This window comes from Eriocheir sinensis, chromosome 11 (assembly GCF_024679095.1).
Source record: "Eriocheir sinensis breed Jianghai 21 chromosome 11, ASM2467909v1, whole genome shotgun sequence".
NCBI lineage: Eukaryota > Metazoa > Arthropoda > Malacostraca > Decapoda > Varunidae > Eriocheir > Eriocheir sinensis.
Window position 1 is genome coordinate 7,015,361 of NC_066519.1, and position 18,756 is coordinate 7,034,116.

At 41.8% G+C, this 18,756-nt stretch overlaps 1 long non-coding RNA gene across 1 annotated transcript; it reads left to right on the forward strand.

Annotated features, from left to right (window-relative positions):
- The first annotated feature begins 5,509 nt into the window (after positions 1–5,509).
- On the forward strand, positions 5,510–11,456 carry LOC126997174 (uncharacterized). Its single transcript, XR_007751923.1, has 4 exons — positions 5,510–5,623; positions 6,949–7,132; positions 8,209–8,268; positions 9,262–11,456. It is a non-coding gene; the product is annotated as an uncharacterized LOC126997174 (long non-coding RNA).
- The last annotated feature ends 7,300 nt before the right edge of the window (positions 11,457–18,756 follow it).

Below are 18,756 nucleotides of genomic sequence, written 5' to 3' on the forward strand. Positions count from 1 at the left end.
TCATGTGCCTGGGTAAGGTGAAGGTCGACGGCAGCTGTTACCCAGTCACTGTGTTTCAGGACACGGGTGCACAACGGTCGGTATGCAGGAATGTTATTGGGAGGAGTGTTAGCACGAGGAAGTACGTGCTGTGTCGGGTTATGAACTCGGTGTACTTCTATGATTACGTTCGTGTCGAGCTAGACTACTATGTTGTGACAGCAGCAGCTCACATGCCAGTGGCCGATGCTTTGCCAGTGAAAGGTGTAGATTTCCTGTTGGGATATGACTTAGCGGGAGAGAAGGTATTCCCTTCACCCACAGATCCTGGCGTCGTTTCAGAGGAAACCTTTGAAACCTCTGCCACCGGTGGGGACGTGGACTTGGAGGTGGAACCCCCACTCCCAGTCCGTGTTAGTACATGTCATATTGCCAGGAGGAAGGGTGTTATTGAGGAGGAGGAAGAGGTAGCTTCCCCTTCCCAGTACACCAGAGATGGTGCTGAGGTCAGCCCAGCGCCTTGTCAGGATGCTGGGGCCAACTGTGGATACACAGGGTCACCAGTGAGAGCGCCTGATGTCCAGGGTGCTATTGAGGAGGAGGAAGAGGAAGATTCCCCTTCCTAGTACACCAGAGACGGTGCCGAGTTTGGCCCACCGCCTTGTCATGATGCCTGGGTCGACTGTGAACCCATAGGGTCACCAAAGAAAGCGTCTGATGTCCAGGGTGTTATTGAGGAGGAGGAAGAGGAGATTTCCCCTTGCCAGTGCACCAGAAGTTGTGCTGAGGTCAGCCCACTGCCTTATCAAAATGCTGGGCCCGGCTGTGTAAGCACAGGGTCACCAATGACAGCGTTTGACGTCCAGGGTGCTGTCACGGAGGAGGAAGAGGAAGCTTCCCTGGCCCAGTGCACCAGAGGGCGCACCCAGGGAAATGGCGTTTTGTTACCGGGTGCCCCGACTAGTCCCTTACCTTATAATCCCTTAAGAGCTAGAGGAATAACCTTGGTCGGTTCGGCTGAGTTGTGTGGTAAACAGAAGGAGGACGCTTCGCTGAAGCCCTTGTTTGCTAGAGTAGGGGAGAAGAGGAGTATATGGGGCGGTAAGGAGGATTTTATGCTCGTCGCTAATGTCTTGCATCGGAGGTGGACCCACGATGACACCGAGGCAGGCATGGGAGTAAATGACGTGGTACAGGTTGTTGTTCCTGAGAAGTACAGGGAAACCTTAGTGCAGCTAGCACACGAGGGCCCTTTGGCGGGTAACCTAGGTGTGAAAAGGACCGTGCAACGTCTGAGGCAAAACTTTTGGTGGCCTAACATAAAAGCACAGGAAGGTGCCTACATAAAAGAGTGCAACACTTGCTAGTTGTGCCACATAAATATGTTAGACATACTACTGCCCTGCCAGTCTCCAAAAGGGGCTGGCTGCGGACGCCACTTAACCGCAGGAAGGAGAGCAGGAGGGCGAGGAAGGGGGTGATCCTGAGTGCACGGATCGTGTCCCGGTGCAGCCTCTGTCTAGATGGCGAGGTACTCCCGGTGACACTGGTGCAAGCCCCTCCTTCGACCCGGGAGTAGGTGGTCAAGAGGGTGAAGGAGGTGGCGGGGTGGATTGCATGAGTAGTGTTCCGGGGGAGCAACCTCAGGTTAGAGGAATAGGCAGGACCGGTGACACTAGACCGGGCAGGTGCGAATCACCCGGTGCTGGGAGGTACGCCTGAAGGAGGAATCAGCTCTAAAGGCATGAGTAGTGTCTCGGATGAGCAATCTCAGCCGCGGAGGCGTAGTGCTGCCGGAGACACTAGTGCTGGTTCCTCCTTAGATCTGGCAGTAGGTATGGAAGACGGACCGTGGGTCGAGATCGGCAGGGCTGCGAATATTTTGTCCCGTAGTTCAAATTTTTCCTATGGGAATGGGCATGTGACGCCGCCGGCTTCTTTACAAGGCCCAGGGCTAGACGGAAGAGTTGATGTGGAAGCGAGAGGCGGTCCCTAGCATGACCCCTCGATCAGGGTAACGGTCTAGCGGGCGATATCCAGGAGGGAGTCCCTCATACGCTTGGAAGGGCGTGCGACGAGGGAGTCATACCATGTAATACACGTGGTAGATGGGGAGAGGCAGCTTAAGTAGATTATAGGCTGTAATATTGTTAAATTAGTATCCTGTATTATTAAGGGGATGGTAGCCCCGGAAAGGAGTTAGGCATTTGAGTTTTTCACTGTTACGGCTTGGCAACCTTCATTGGCGCCGAGGAGCGCGGCGGGGGAGGGGGGGGGGGTCGCCGTGCTGAACCATTGCCGTCTCGATAATTTATTATAGAGAATGCCTGACAGCTTGCTGGATTCTTTGCCGATGAGTTATCCAAGTAAGGCCGAGTGTGCCCCTCGCTCTCCAACACAAATTATTTTGCTGTGTTTTAATGCATATTTTTGTGTTAAATATGTTTTTCTGTCATAAATAAAGGTTTTACAACATCAATATCTTTTAAACATCATCAAATTAGACCTAAAACAGAAGAGAATAAATAAGATATATTACATATAAGGAGAGGAAGAAATATTCACATAAAAAAAAAAAAGATATATATATATATATATATATATATATATATATATATATATATATATATATATATATATATATATATATATATATATATATACACACATTGACAGTCGTAACTGGGTAGACTCCTATTATTTTGATTTGTCACCGTTTCTAAATATCTCTTTTGGCATTCATAACGCTGTCGTTACAATTACTATATTCAACAAGCCGATCCTCCATCCCTATACTATTATAGGCAACTCAGTCATCTGCTATCTGGCAACTACAAGTTACATAGAGGTATTATAGAGTGCACCACCGCTGAGTGGTAAATCTGTCTCACAAATCGAAGGATAATATTATAAACGTAGACTATTTCATTCCTATTATACGATTATATCTTCCTAAAAAATATAACGATAAAATACACCATGTTAACACTTTGATCCATGTGACCATTATATGAGTTAATTTGTTCCAGGAACGGAGATAATCTTCTTCTTCTTCTTCTTTTGACCTGTAATGGTTTGTATCGCTTCTTAGGTCCTCCTTCTCAACACTTATGTACTTCACACCGTGCACTTAGTTACTTCACAGTGCACAATTATACACTTCACGCTGAACCTAGGTGTTTTTCTGTTCTTTTCTTCCCCTGACTTTGCTTTTCTATGCCCTTTTCTTAGTTTCCACTATTACACATTTCTTTTCACTTCCCGATTACGGTATATCCTGTGTCAGGTAGGTATGCCTTCTTTTTTTTCTTCTTTTGACCTGTAACGCTTTGTATCGCTTCTTAGGTCCTCCTCAACATTTCTGTACTTTACACCATGCACTTACTTCACAGAGCACAATTGTACAATTCCTCATGAACCTACGTGTTTTTTTGTTATTTTCTTCCCCTGACTTTGCTTTTCTATGCCCTTTTGTTAGTTTCCACTATTACAGAGGGTTGTAGCAGCCCCCTCACTTGTAGTTGCCATATACCAGGTGACAGAGTTGCATAGTATCGGGATGGAGGATCGGCTTGTTGAATATAGTAATTGTAACGACAGCGTTATGAATGTCAATAAGATATATTTAGAAACGGTGACGAATCGATCTAATAGGAAACTAATATATTTTTTGTGTGAACAGTTATCCCTCTCCTTATACTATGTCTTATTTATTTCCTCTTTTTTATGTCTAATTTGATAATGTTTATAAGATATCAATGTTGGAAAAACTTTATCACACAAAAAAAAATCACAAAGATGTGCATTAAAACAATTTTTTTTATTTTTTTTATTGAAGAGCGCGGGACACTCTCGGCCTTACTTGGATGACTAATATAATTTAAGCTGTCAGGGCTTCTCTATATCGAGACGGTAATGGCTGAGCAGCAGCGGGCAAAGCTGACGCACCCTGTCCTCGCCGTCGAGCAGAGGTAGTTCATGTTGCGTCTCGTTAACTTAGCTTTATCTTAGCTTTCTGTGAGCTGCGTTCATGCAGCTTACTTATTTAAGTAGAGTCATAAGTTTGGTGGGTGGGCTTACCACTCTCCCTGTTTTGATCTAGAAGTTGTAAGTATATTCTACGTTCACTCGTTAGTGTCGTTTAGTTTAAGCGTAGATTTATGAGTTAGGAGTCTGGTGGAAGGGCTACCCCTCTGTCTTAGTTCTGTTTGCTCATTGCGGAGGACTCGCAAGAGGAAGAGGAGTAACTGTTTCAGGTTCTTGTTGTTGACATTACACACACATTTACACACTCAATCTCCACACACTTCAAGGGAGAGCAAGCTGGTTCAGTTTCCTTCTGACGGCTTGGCAACTCATATGGGGCCAAGAGGTGTGGCGGGCTGTTCATTCAATGAACACAGTGAACTTCACTGTGCTGAGCCGCCTAGAGAGGGGCAGACGCACCATGACCTCGCCGATGAGCGGACGTTGTTCATTTTGCGTCTCGTTGACTTAGCTTTATCATAACCTTCTGTGAGCTGCTCTCATGCAGCCAACTTAATAAGTAGAGAGAGTCACCAGCTTGTTGAGTGGTCTGACCACTCTACTAGTTTTGATCTAGGAGTTATAGGTATATTCGACGTGCACTCAGAGTGTCGCCTAGTTATAGCGTAGATTTATGAGTTAGGAGTCTGGTGGAAGGGCTGCCAGTGTTAGGTTGAGGATTTATATGTCTTAGCTTTGTTTGCTCATTGCGGGTGACTCGCAGGGGGGAGAGGAGGAACCAAGGAGACTATAGAACAGGAGAGGGGACCTCTATGGGAGACCGTGGGCGAGTGGTGGTGTATGTCGGTTGCAACAGACGGCGCAGGTGCAGCGTTGTTTACATTCAGGCGCCTCCCCCCCTCAAGACACCCACCCCCAGCCCCCAGTATCCATCACCAGTGTTGCTACATGGGATCAAGCAGCAAATGTTGCTACTTTTTTCTTCAGTCTGGTTATTTCCCATTTTAAATAAAAAAATATAGGGAGATAAATATTAAAATGAACAGTAGGATATATATATATATATATATATATATATATATATATATATATATATATATATATATATATATATATATATATATATATATATATATATATATATATATTTACCAGGTAGATATAGCCTGACTGCATGTCATGAGTAATGCTATTATTGTACCGCAATTATATTACTTTCTCTGCATTTGTGGGAGGCTAGCAGTGGTTAGATGTGTTTTATGTGTTTAACCTTTCTGTATACATACCGGAATGAACCAAGGTTGTAGCCCTACTGCTGTTCTTTAAAAACTATGTGATCATGTTTTTCTTCCAAACTCATTGTTTTAGCACGCACGCTGACTTCCATCAGTAATGATTTACATTGAATCATTGGTTTGTAGGGGGAAAGAGTGGGTGAATATAATTATCTCGGTCTAACTTATACTGTTTATTATACCGCTATTCGCAGCAATATCTTTCTCTGCTCCGATTGCAACGCTGCCTCGTTCAAAAATCATAACACCGACGCGGCCGCCACGTTTACCAGCCGGAGCCTCAAATCATGTCCCTTTGTGGTGATAAAGAGGACGTAGCCTAGTATGAAGCTACATTTATTACGGAAGGATGCCAGCCGAGGGTAAGTGATATATATAAATAATGATAATGTGGAAATTCTAATCATTTTCACGCTGACTGCTGTTCTGAACTTGCTAACTGCATGCCTCCCCTCCTCCCGCGGCCCCGCTGGCCGCTGCACTTGATTTAAACACATGAACATGGGGAGACTGCAAGAGGCCGAATGGCCTACACACGGCAGCTCCAGATTCCTCCCCACTACCACCTGTCAGCCTCGTCCATGTAGCTATCCAGTCTACTCTTAAAACAAGCTATCGTCCCTGCACTCACTATGTGATTACTGAGTCTATTCCATTCCCCCACCACCCTATTACTAAACCAATGCCTGCCCATTTCCCTCCTAAATCTATACTTTTCTAATTTAAGTCAATTACTGCATGTTCTATCTTGCCAAACATATTATGCAAAAGTTAACAGCATCTTCACACTTTCATCCCTTACACTGATAAACTCTGGAGCAGCCTTCCTTCGCCTGCATTTCCTCCTGCTTATAACTTGACCTTCAAGAAGAGTGTATCAAGACACTACTTTTGTCTGTTTGGGAGTGGTGAGTAGTGTGGCTTTTTTTTCTAGTACACTTTGTTGCCCTTGAGCTGTCTCCTTTGTTTAAAGAAAAGAATAATTAAATAAATAGAAGTTGGCCGCCAATGCTTCCAAAACATTTTGGTGCCATATCTACAAGTGGCTGGTGACTGTATCTCAGCAACCTGCATGCATCTATGCCATTCCTATCACGTGCATGGAGCAAGTTTCACATAACACTCAGACAGAGACAGTTCAATTATGGTTATATTTCAGACTCAGTTTATTGCTCAGTCTCTTAGGTGCAGTGCTGTTAATATTGTTAGTGGTAGTATTAGTACAATTAATGTATTTATTTTCATTAATTTATCAATATTTATTTATTATATTATTAGTGTTTGAAAATTCTAATACTAGTATTAAGATAAACAAAAATATCAGAAATATATTTATACTCATTAATTATTATTGCTTTTCTTATTAATTCCTTCAATGTCCTGGCACTTTGACATCTAGTGCTTCTCTGTCTAGCAGCCAAAATTGTGGTCTTTCTGAATGTGTATGTCCTAAGTCTTCATTGATGTAACTAGCTATATAACATCAAAATCTGCATCTCTCTCCCTTCTCACCCAGTTGTCCCCGTACATCCTTTCAGTATCCAAAGAATTTCAATTTACATCTTGTAATCACTTAACTAATGCAGTGCAATCCTCATCTCTGTATTTTACCGTGTGGACATACTCTTTCCATCCATGTTCCACTGTCGTATGTTATTCCACATCTAATACAACCACATCCCAACAGATCCGAACATGTTCGATATCATCCAAGAGAATGTGGCAGATGAAGGGGAGAGTCCAAGAAAGAGGCCAAGGGTGAAGACATTTAGCCACCCCCTGAAGTACATGGCAGCATCCAACCCTATTGCTATATAGGCTGCAGGAATGTGCTCCCCATTGCAGTGCACCAGCTCCATGTACTGATTTTGGTATGAATACTTCATCTAGTGTTTGTTGATTGTTGTGTTATTAATCTAATTATGACATCACAAAATAGATTGTGCAAGTCACTTAACACATGCCCTGCTCAACATCACTTTTAAGTTGTAGAATTCCTTCATATGGATGCTGATTTGTGTATCCCGAAATGATTGGATATTGATTGTCTTAACTTTTTTTTTCCATGATCACTGAACCATGTTATGGTATGTCTTTGGGTGCAGATCCAGGAAATGAGTTTGGGGGGGGGACGTCAGACTTTTTGCGGATGGAAGGAGCATTAGCATTACCGATTAGCCATTCTCGGCAGTCCTGGTCTTGAAAAACTGGTGGACTGACCTAAATCAATGGGTATAACGGCCTGGACTTTGTGCCAAAGCATTTTTTTAGCCGCAGCGCGCTTTTGAGCTAGTTTTCCTGTATCACTCAGGACTATGGGGGGGCCCAGGCCCCCTGGGCCCCCCCTTGGATCCACCAATGTGGCTATGTCTTGTAACATATCTATCCTTTATAGTCTGATTGTGCATCATTCTAGGTTGTTAAGTTTTAGTAGCTACTCATGAGAAGTATTCCATAATGATCATTGATTTCCAGATGCTTTGCACTAAAAAAAGTGTCATTAAACCTGCCGCAAATAATAATCAGCTGTAGTCAACCCTTGCTTTAAAGAACCAATATGGAGGAAGGGGGTGATGTTATATCCAAAAATCTTTTACATCTGAAGTATCCAACCTTTTTGTGTATAATAAACCTTGCTTGTTACATGAACTTAAAAGTTCACAATTTCCATACATGATTCTTTTTTCCTTGTATTTGATGATTAATCCTGACATGTATTTCCATTATCAGTAGGTAATATATAGTAACAAGACAATAATACACATTATAACAATGTATATATTATAGTCCAATGAGTGCACGAGATCATTTACCTCATCAGTGATGCCAAGTCCGGGAGTCCTTCCCTAAATTATTTGCCCGAATTTGTGACACCAAGTATAATAACTAATTTTAGTGACCATTTGCTTCCATTTTTCACTTTGATTAAAAAATTGCCTCTCAACAGAGTGTGAACTAGATGGGGTTGGAGGAAGCTCGACTCAGCCATCAAGCTCACCACAATATAGTAAGGAACCTCTTGTTCTCAGTGATAATTTATCCTCTTTAGTTACTATTCCGTGTTGCTTTAATCACAACTAATGTGTTGGAAACATTACAGCTTAATAACATACCTCACATCTCTGCATACAAATTTAGTTCAATATTTAACTGTAACACCAGTATGCTACATATCTTAAAAAAAGGTATGTAAAAAGGTTGACATTTTGAATGATATATTTAAACTCTATTATGTTTCTATGGCTGTAGTACCGTTACGATTAGTCGAGTGATCAGCACATGGGTCTTATGTTTTTGATAGCATAGGTTCGAATTTTGCCACAGGCTGGCAATTGATAGTAACAGTAGTGTCCACAGATACCTGCCTGTTTCTTGTTTATCCTGTTCCACTTTAAACCATGACTGGCCAATCTTTGGAGAGGTAGCATAACCTTGAAGTGCCACTAACAAACCTTTGTCCATTCTTCTGATGTGATCCTTTTTTTTTCCCCCACCTTCCTATAGCGCCGGTAGGTTTTCTTCAGGGGCCTGGCGTCGGCCCAGGCCCGTCATGATGCAGGCATTTTTTTTTATAGTGGCGCCATTTAGTATTGGCTCATGCTGCCCCCCGGAACTCATTCTTGAATCACTTGGATGGTTTAGCAGGGCTTAGGTATGACTAACATTGCAAAAACAGGGAATTTTTAGATTTTTAGTGTGGCAACACATTGACAAATGTTTTGATATGGACTGAACATCAAAGATATACATATAGAAAATGGGTGCTTGTAGATCTTGACATTATATCTGTCAAGAGTCCCCACTTGTATCCTCTCACCCATCTCTCCTGAAAATATTACTCTTGTCAGGCAATCTAAGTGAAGCCTTCCATCGAAGCTGACGTGCAGACATAATGTCAATGCTTAGATTCACTTTCCTTATAGCACTGAAAATAATGCAATTACATGCACATATTTTATTATTTAGAATTGTGATTAAATATTTTTGCATGTATTTTCAGACATGAAAAGTGAAAATTGCTGCACAAAACAGTCTGTCGTCTGCACCGGGAGGCAAGGCAGCTCAAAGCCCAGGCTGTTACAACTCCTCGGCAGTTTTTGCCCAGAGCCAGCAATTTTTTAGATCCAATAGGGGTGGATTTTTTCTAAGGTCAGGTTCAACATGCTGCAAGATGCCAGGATCTAAGCCTACTAGGAGATATGGGTTACAAGAGAGGAGGTTTGCTCTGGCCTTATACTATCAAACTCCAAATGCTAATAGATTTCTAAGCACAGTATTTCACTTGCCGTCAATTTCAACACTTCACTCATGACTCAGGGGTATTTCAGTAAATGTTGGGTGGAGCAAACAGACTCTGACAGCCCTGCAGGAAAGAGCACAGGCTTTGTCAAAAGAAGAGATACTTCGTGGGATTTGCCATTATTTAGTATTACTCTTGTTACGGCAAGAAATTTTTTCCATATACTTTGCCAAATATTGCAAGTAATGCACCATTGTTGGTCTTGCCTGTTATAAATCAGATCTTGTTCAATTAACAAGCTTTGGGTGTCTGCCACTTTCCAGTTGTAATGCAAGGAATCATTTATCTCCCCTGCCAGATATCACATGTAATGCACCATTGTTGGTTTTGCCTGTTATAAATCAGATCTTGTTCAGTTAACAAGCTTTAGGTGTCTGCCACTTTCCAGTTGTAATGCAAGGAATCCCCTGCCAGATATCGCATGTAATGCACCATTGCTGGTTTTGCCTGTTATAAATCAGATCTTGTTCAGCTCACAAGCTTTGAATATCTGCCATTGTTTATTTATTTCAGGCTTGGAAGCATTTGTTCTCTTCCCTACCCAACAGTATGCAATACTTTATTGTGGATTTTGCCTGTTATGTTTAATCTTGTTCAGGTAACAAGCTTTTGATGTCTGCCTTACCTAATAATGTGCTGCAGTGACACTTGGCTTGGTTTCATGATGTGAAATACAGCATGTAATTTCATCACACTAAGTGTCTATCATCACGTGTCTAGCATCATTAATGTGGCTTTCAGGAGTAATCTTGTTTGTATTACAGCATGTAATGTTTTTTTTCTGATTTATATGATATACATAATCACATAGGTATGATTTTTTTTGACAAAATGTAATGGCAGTTGATATTCTTGACTAATGCCTCATAAACCTTGTGAAAAATAATGCTTTTTTGAGGGGGGTGGGGTGGACAGAGAGTGGTTTGTTTGGTTGGCCAGTTCAAGGAGTTTCATATCAAATGATTTTATTACATTTAACTTTAATGTGTGCTAAAAACATATATTTTATTACATCCAACTTTAATGTGTGCTTCCTGCAATAAATGCTACATGTTTACTGATGTAGCCTATGAAATACATATGACTCTCTGCCCTGTAATTTGGTGTGTCACATACTGCAGCATAACTTTCCTGATATTTTATTTCACTATGAGTTGCCTTATTTTGTCTCATTTGCTTTTATCATATGTGCCTCTGCTGCATAGTTGTGCCTACTGAGCTTAATATCTTCATGACCCTGACACCAAGGTCAGAGCTTGAGATCATACCGTGTCCTACATCCCATTTTCACCTCCAGGCTAGGCTGTCTCCCAGGACCACCAAGTTATTGCATTCCATTTAAGACAACTCATGTGTTACCTTCTTGATGTCCTCCATCATGTATTTCAGCATGTTTTATGATGCTTTGCTCTTATATTGATGTGCCTTGCAACATTTTTATACAGTTTTTATTGTATATAAGGCACCATTGTTGGTTTTGCCTGTTATAAATCGGGTCATGTTCAGTTAACAAGCTTTAAGTGTCTCCCATTGTTTATTTCAGTTGTAATGCTTAGAAGCTTTTGTTCTCTGCCCTGTCAAACAGTGTGCAATGCTTGCCATTATCTAGCACTTGTACAGTTAGTATGATATTTTTACTCAGCTAAGAGCATGTTGCAAAAGGCAAAGGTACGGTTGGGGGCATACACTGTAGCAGCGTGTAGCCTCGGTGCTCATCTCCGTAACATTGGCCCTTGAGCCTGTGGTGTTATGGAACCCATTACCCTGGGACACAGGACCAGTGTGACATCCGGGTTACCACAGTTGCAAAGGCATTATAATATTCTAGCATGCATAGAATGCTGTATGCTTTGCTTGTATTTAAAGCACTGGATATGTTTACTACACCCACCCACACCCACACACACACACACACACATATATATATATATATATATATATATATATATATATATATATATATATATATATATATATATATATATATATATATATACAGAGAGAGAGAGAGAGAGAGAGAGAGAGAGAGGAGGGAGGGAGGGAGGAGGGCAGTGAGTGAACGAGATGGATATATATATATATATATATATATATATATATATATATATATATATATATATATATATATATATATATATATATATATATTCTTATTGGAAATGTTATTTACATTTTCAACTAACAACAGACACTTACCCTAAGAATATGCGAAATTACCCTGTAGGTGTCTTGGGTTTTCTCTGAATAGTTATGTTGAGACCTCAATCGAAATATTGTGATGCCCCCGTGTACCGGCAAACGTCTCACAACCTAAAATTGCACAATTATGTTACTGATACATACTTTTTAGGTTGGTTTAGAAATACATATCAAGTGAAGAAATCGGTTTTGGTCGCCATCATATGTATTAGTGAGAATGTGTGGTGTGTGTGTGTGCGTGTGTGTGTGTGTGTAAGAGAGAGAGAGAGAGAGGTGTACGTGCGTGTGTGTGTGTGTGTGTGTGTGTGTGTGTGTGGAGAGAGAGAGAGAGAGAGAGAGAGAGAGAGAGAGAGAGAGAGAGAGAGAGAGAGAGAGAGATACGTTAAGGAACATTTTTACCATATTTTCCTCTGAATGTTCAGTCGAGGAGTCAATTACAAGTAGGAAGGAGCACCGATGTCCTGCTTCCACTTGCAGAATAGAGTAAACTGCTGGGCTAGGTAGGAATGACTCACGATTGGAGTAGACGTTCCCATAACCTGTGTTTAATCGAAAGGTAAAGCTTTGTACTATAAGCACAATGTTGTAGTCAATGCACACACAAAAAAATAGGCATACTTATTGTATGATTCCCAAACATTGTACAGTGAAAGACAAGGTCATGTCATGGAATACTACAGTGAAAAAAACGGTCATGGAATACAAGTCCTTCTCAGCATCCTGAGATGCTAACAACCTCTTAAAACTATCAGGGTTAATATATAATATGTAATAAGCGTTTATATATAATTTGTAACAAAATACTTTTTTTCTTGAACGCTATTTCCTCGAAAAGCATTAAGAAACACTACGTCGAATGCCGTTTCATAGTCAACAGATGCCTACAATATCGGTTTCCTGCACTCATTTTGTTTTTATTTTAGAGAGAGAGAGAGAGAGAGAGATAATACAATTGTGTAAAAATAGAATAAACTATAGAAAAAAACAAGTATGATGTAATGCAAATCACGTGTGTGTGTGTGTGTGTGTGTGTGTGTGTGTGTGTGTGTGTGTGTGTGTGTGTGTGTGTGTGTATTCACCCACGGCTTGTTCACGAGCTGGACTCGTCATCGTCAGCAAGTACCTGCCGAAAAGAGCAAGGCTCATTACAATCGATGTCTGGGTACTGTTGAGACCTTCACATGCCACAAACCCCATCCCCTTTGCTGAAGGAGGGCCAGTAACCACTCCTTGCAAGCGGAAGAATCCCACGCTGAGCGGGATCTAGCCTCCGCCTGCCAGCTTGGCAGTGGAAAGCATTATCACTTAGCTATCGGATCGGTGTGTGTGTATGTGTGTGTGTGTTAAAGTGAATGTACGTATGAAAATATATTTACATATTTATGGGGGAGGCGGTGGCTGAACAGACAGCGAGGCGGCCCCGCGTTCAGGAGGACGCGAGTTCAATCCCCGACCGGTGCCACTAAGCTGGGATTTTTCAGCCACATGCTGTCCAGAAGACCACCTATCAACCCGTACTCTAGATTCTAGGATTAAAGATGAGCTCCGGGAGGGCAGCATGAGCCAATTCAAGATGGCGCCACTATAAACACTCGCCTGCGCCAGAACGGGCTGGGCCGACCATCAGGCTCCACCGGGAAGAAGCCTTGGACCGACCATCAGGATCCACCGGGAAGAAGCCTACCGGCGCAATAGGCCAAGACGTAAAAAAAAAAAAAAAAAAAAAAAAAAAATGTGATGAGTGCATCCATACATATTCGACGCTCGAAACCAGCCAGGCAGGTGCTAATAGGGGAGCCATCTTATGGCTCCTGCTGTCCCTGGGAGCTCATTCTTGATCCTTTTTAGAGGCTTAATCTAGAGCCCGGGTTGATAGGTGATCTTCCGGAAAGCATGTGGGTAGTCCTTGGCCACTCGGTGAAGATTAAAAATTGTCAGTTTGTTGCGCCGAGTGGGGGCTCGAATCCGGGTCTACCAGGACGCCCTGCCAGCACACTGACCACACGCCTTCTTTGACACCGACATAGTTACTTATGAGTAATGTGCTGGTTCCCGTGGTTCTAAGAATGAAACCATAAGAACATTATAACATAAGAACGTAAGGAGTCTGCAAGAGGCCGGTTGGTCTATACGAGGCAGCTCCAGTAAGCATAACCCCACCTAACCTCACTTTCCATGAAATCATCCAACCTCTTCTTGAATATATCTAAGGTATTCGCATTCACCACAGGACTGCCAATCCTGTTCCTCTCATCCACCACTCTATTCGTAAATCAATTCTTGCCTATGCCTTTGTTGATTCTAAATTCATCAAGCTTAAAACCGTTGCTACTTCTTCTGTCTAGCTCTTTTGCAACCAAAATTATATTAACACCCCCCTTATTAATGCCTTTCATTCATTTATAAACCTCGATCAAGTCTCCTCGTAATGTTCGCCTTTCTAGAGAGATTTAAGAGTAGTAGTATATTAAAATGCTTCAGTCTATCCTCATAAGGCAAGGTTCTCTCCCCTTGAATAATTTTTTGCCATCCTCCTCTATACAGATTCTAACATCTTGATAGCCATTATATAGTAGGATGAACAAAACTGAACCACATAATCGAGATGGGGTCTAACTAATGCTAAGTAAAGTTTGAGGATGATTTCATCGCTTTTATTGCTTACGCTTGTTTGCTTATTGCTTACCTTGTTTGAACGATTCTTAGCTTGAATGCATTGCGCCCTAGGACGGAGGCCAGTGCCCACTAAGACATACAAGTCTCTCTGAAGCCCGGACCTCCTCAACGGAGTGTCGTTAATTAAGGAGTAATTGTGTGAGGTGTTATTCCTACCTTCGTACACCCAGAATACTACAATTCCCAACATTGAATTCCATCTGCCACTTCCCCGCCCAATCATATAGTCTCATCCTGGAGGACGCTAGCGTCCTTGTCTGATTGGATTACTCTACCAATCTTGGTATTATCTGCAAACTTACTGACATCACTACGTACTAATTCCTGTGTCCAAATCATTGATGCATATAAATGATAAAAAGCAGTGGACCCAGCACCGACCCCTGTTAGACTCCACTCGTAACACAGCCCAATTCAGATATTTTTACCATTGATATACACTCTGCTTTCTACCTCTAAGCCACGCCCTGATCTAGTTTAAGACTTTCCTATCTGCGCCGTGAGTCTGTAATTTTAGTAATAGCCGGTGATGAGGGACTTTGTCGAATGCTTTACTGAAATCTAGATATAGTATATTTAGTTTTCATCCCTGTCAACCGCCCCGATTACCTAAGTGTAGAAGAACATCAGGTTAGTAAGGCAAGACCTACCCTTCGTGAACCCATTCTTTGAGTCATGAATTAAACTGTGTTTCTCTATTTGGTCTCGAATGTTCCTGGATATAATTGACTCCAACATCTTGCCTAAGACTGATGTTAAACTAATTGGGCGATAATATATTATTTGAGGTGGCTGACTTATCTCCCTTTTTGAAAATCGGCGTCACATTAGATAATTTCCGTAGGCTGGGCACATACCCAGAATTTAGCGACATCTTAAAGATATCGGTAACTGGGTCACTGAGAACCTCCTTGCATTCTTTCAGAGCCCGTGGGGATATTTCGTCTGGACCCGGAGATTTGTTTTTTTCTTTAACCTACCTATTTAGCATACTGGACAAATTGCCTAGCGATGATCATATCCCTCAACTTTTCGTTATCTTTGCTCTCATATACTTAAACTCTTTCCGGAATGACTGTTAGATTTTCCTGTGTGAAAACTGAGAGGAAGTAGTTATTCAACATTTGACTCATATCTTCTCCATTCTCAACGAGCCCCTCTGTATATGATTTCCATGATCCAATTATCTCCCTTGTTTTCGTTCTGTGCAATTTAATTAAAGAACCCCTTGAAAACACTCTTGCCCTCGTTGACTACCCTAATCTCGTAATTCTTTTTTTGCTAGGCGCGTGTTCTTCTTTACCGATACGGCCAGTTCAACATACCTTCCCTTGAGGTGAGTTTCCCCGTTTTTTATTTTCCTATAAATCCCTCTCTTTAAACCAATATCATGGTTGAGCCATCGGGTCATCCATTTAGGGTCGTTAGTTTCCTTTTTACGTGCTTGGTAAGGGATATGTAGTCTCTGACCCTCTGCTATTACTCTAACCAAATTATTGTAGGTCATTTCTACATGGCTTCCCTGACCATCAGGTTCCCGCCCTGTGATCCGGTCTTCATCAATCCCTAAGGTTTCCCAATTTATCTCCTCAAGGCGAATTCTAATTCCCTCGTAATCGGCTCTTCTAAAGCCCAGCACCAACACAGGGTTGAGTTCATGGGTTACCGCCCAGTCTAAGTTAAGCATAATCTTCTTGTGATCACTACAACCTATCTCTCCCTCAATGTCTAGCTCCACAATCATATTATCATTGTTAGTTAAGACTAAGTCTAAAAAGTTGTTACCTCTAGTGGACTTTGTTACTGCCTGATTAAGAAAATCATCGGATTCTAAATCACCCACCACGTCTTCCCAGCCTGTATATTCATTCAGTTAAAATCCCCTATTATGCAGACATATTTGCTCCTGCTCACCCCGCAAACCGCTTGTAGTATAATGTGCGTGTCCTTCTTCCTAAGGTTGGGTGGGCTGTAAAGAACCCCCAGAGTTAGTCTATCCTTCCCTTTGTGGTTGTCCACCCAAACTGACTACGAGTCGCCATTTGTTTGAATCTAATTGTTAGCGGAACATTTAAGAGTGTCTTAAAGTAAAGTGCAACCCCCATCCCCTTCTTCCATTTCAATCTTTGTGAAATATATGTTAAACATTTATTTCCAATGGACATGTTTCCGGTTCTGGGAAGAGCGTAGAAATGCATTGTGCCACGAACCAATGATAACGTAGTGCACATATTACGTCCTATATATCGCTAGTTGACTGGATATTGGAGATATATCTCAAATTATTCTCATCTTAAAGGGAAAAGCCACCATTAGCTCGTGACGTCATCAGGCTGCAGCGGAGTACAGCAGACGACAGTACCAGTGTTGTGTCCATTGTTTTTTATCAGCTATGGCCACTCCAGCTCCAAACTGCGCCCAACAGGTATGTTATAGGTGCTTACTGAACACCTTAAGAGTGTTGGAAATATGTTATATCAGTGAACCCTACACTATGGACCGGACACTTGCCCCAGCCGTGTCATTAAACCGCGAATTTTTGAAAATCAACCTATGGTGCGAATCGCCAAAACTCCCTTATTTCTAGGGTTACATTTTTTTTTTTTTTTTTTTTTTTACGTCGTGGCCTATAGCGCCGGTAGGCTTTTTCCCGGTGGGGCCTGATGGTCGGCCCACGGCTTCTTCCCGGTGGGTCCTGATGGTCGGCCCAGCCCGTTCTGGCGCAGGCGAGTGTTTATAGTGGCGCCATCTTGCATTGGCTCATGCTGCCCTCCCGGAGCTCATCTTTAATCCTAGAATATAGAGTCCGGGTTGATAGGTGGTCTTCTGGACAGCATGTGGGTAGTTTTAAGCCACTCGGCGGCGGCTGAAAAATCCCAGCTTTGTGGCACCGGGTGGGGATTGAACTCGCGTCCTCCTGAACGCGGTGGTGTTACTCTGTCGATTCAGCCACCGCCTCCCCAAAATGTTTTTGGTATCAATCGACGCCAAAATGAAAGGGCAATATTGTTTAATAGGCGACCGGGCTCAAAAACCGACTCGAAAGGATAAACAATCGAACAAATTCACAAAAAAAGACCCTTGAAAAAATAATAATAATTTTGAGTTATCAACCTTGAACCCCCACTCATTTGTTGAGAAAAAAAAATCGTATTGAACTAATAAATTTAGCCCTACCAATGTGCTTTCCAATATGATGCATACCATTTCCCTACTCCCAGTAGTTTCGTCGCTAGAGCTAGAAACGTAAACCCTTTTGAGAGCGATTTTGACGAACTCTAGACACTTTGTCATTTTTGTCTAGTGTAGCATTGCTATTGCCTCTATGTAGTTTTACCGTCCGAAGGATTATTTGATAACTCGATTCCAAGTTTGTCGTCGACCCGTCACAATATAGCCTGTTTTTCGGTCCTTTTGCCGCGATTTGGACACGTCCTAGTTTTTTACTTATAACTTTTTTATTTAATTATTTAGTGCTTTCCATTTTTCTTTGAGTATTACTCTGTATTAATAGAGCTTTCATTTGCCACCAAGCACGCCTTCCTAGCTTCAGTAGTTTTTGCTCGAGCTTGACCAGAAGTCGCGACGAAAATCGCCGAATCTGACTCATTTCACCCGCCGCGACGAAAAACCTTCCTGATGCCAGAAAAAATTAATATATCTGCATAACAATTCATGTATGAACACTTATATATATATATATATATATATATATATATATATATATATATATATATATATATATATATATATATATATATATATATATTTTTTTTTTTACGTCGCGGCCTAATACGCCGGTAGGCTTCTTACCGGTGGGGCCTGATGGTCGGCCCAAGGCTTCTTCCCGGCGCAGGCGAGTGCCATCTTGCATTGGCTCATGCTGCCCTCCCGGAGCTCATCTTTAATCCTAGAATCTAGAGTCCGGGTTGATAGGTGGTCTTCTGGACAGCATGTGGGTAGTTTTAAGCCACTCGGCGGCAGCTGAAAAATCCCAGCTTGGTGGCACCGGGCGGGGATTGAACTCGCGTCCTCCTGAACGCGGCGCCGTCACTCTGTCGACTCAGCCACCGCCTCCCCAATATATATATATATATATATATATATATATATATATATATATATATATATAATATATATATATATATATATATATATATATTTTTGTCTTGTATTAAAATCGCTTTAAGGTATCTATATAAAAAAAAAAATATTTTTATATAATCATTTCACTATATAAATCAACCTATATTAAGCGCCTTATTATACATGTTATTTTATATTTTATTTAGTATTCATCTCTATTTCTTCCCATTTATG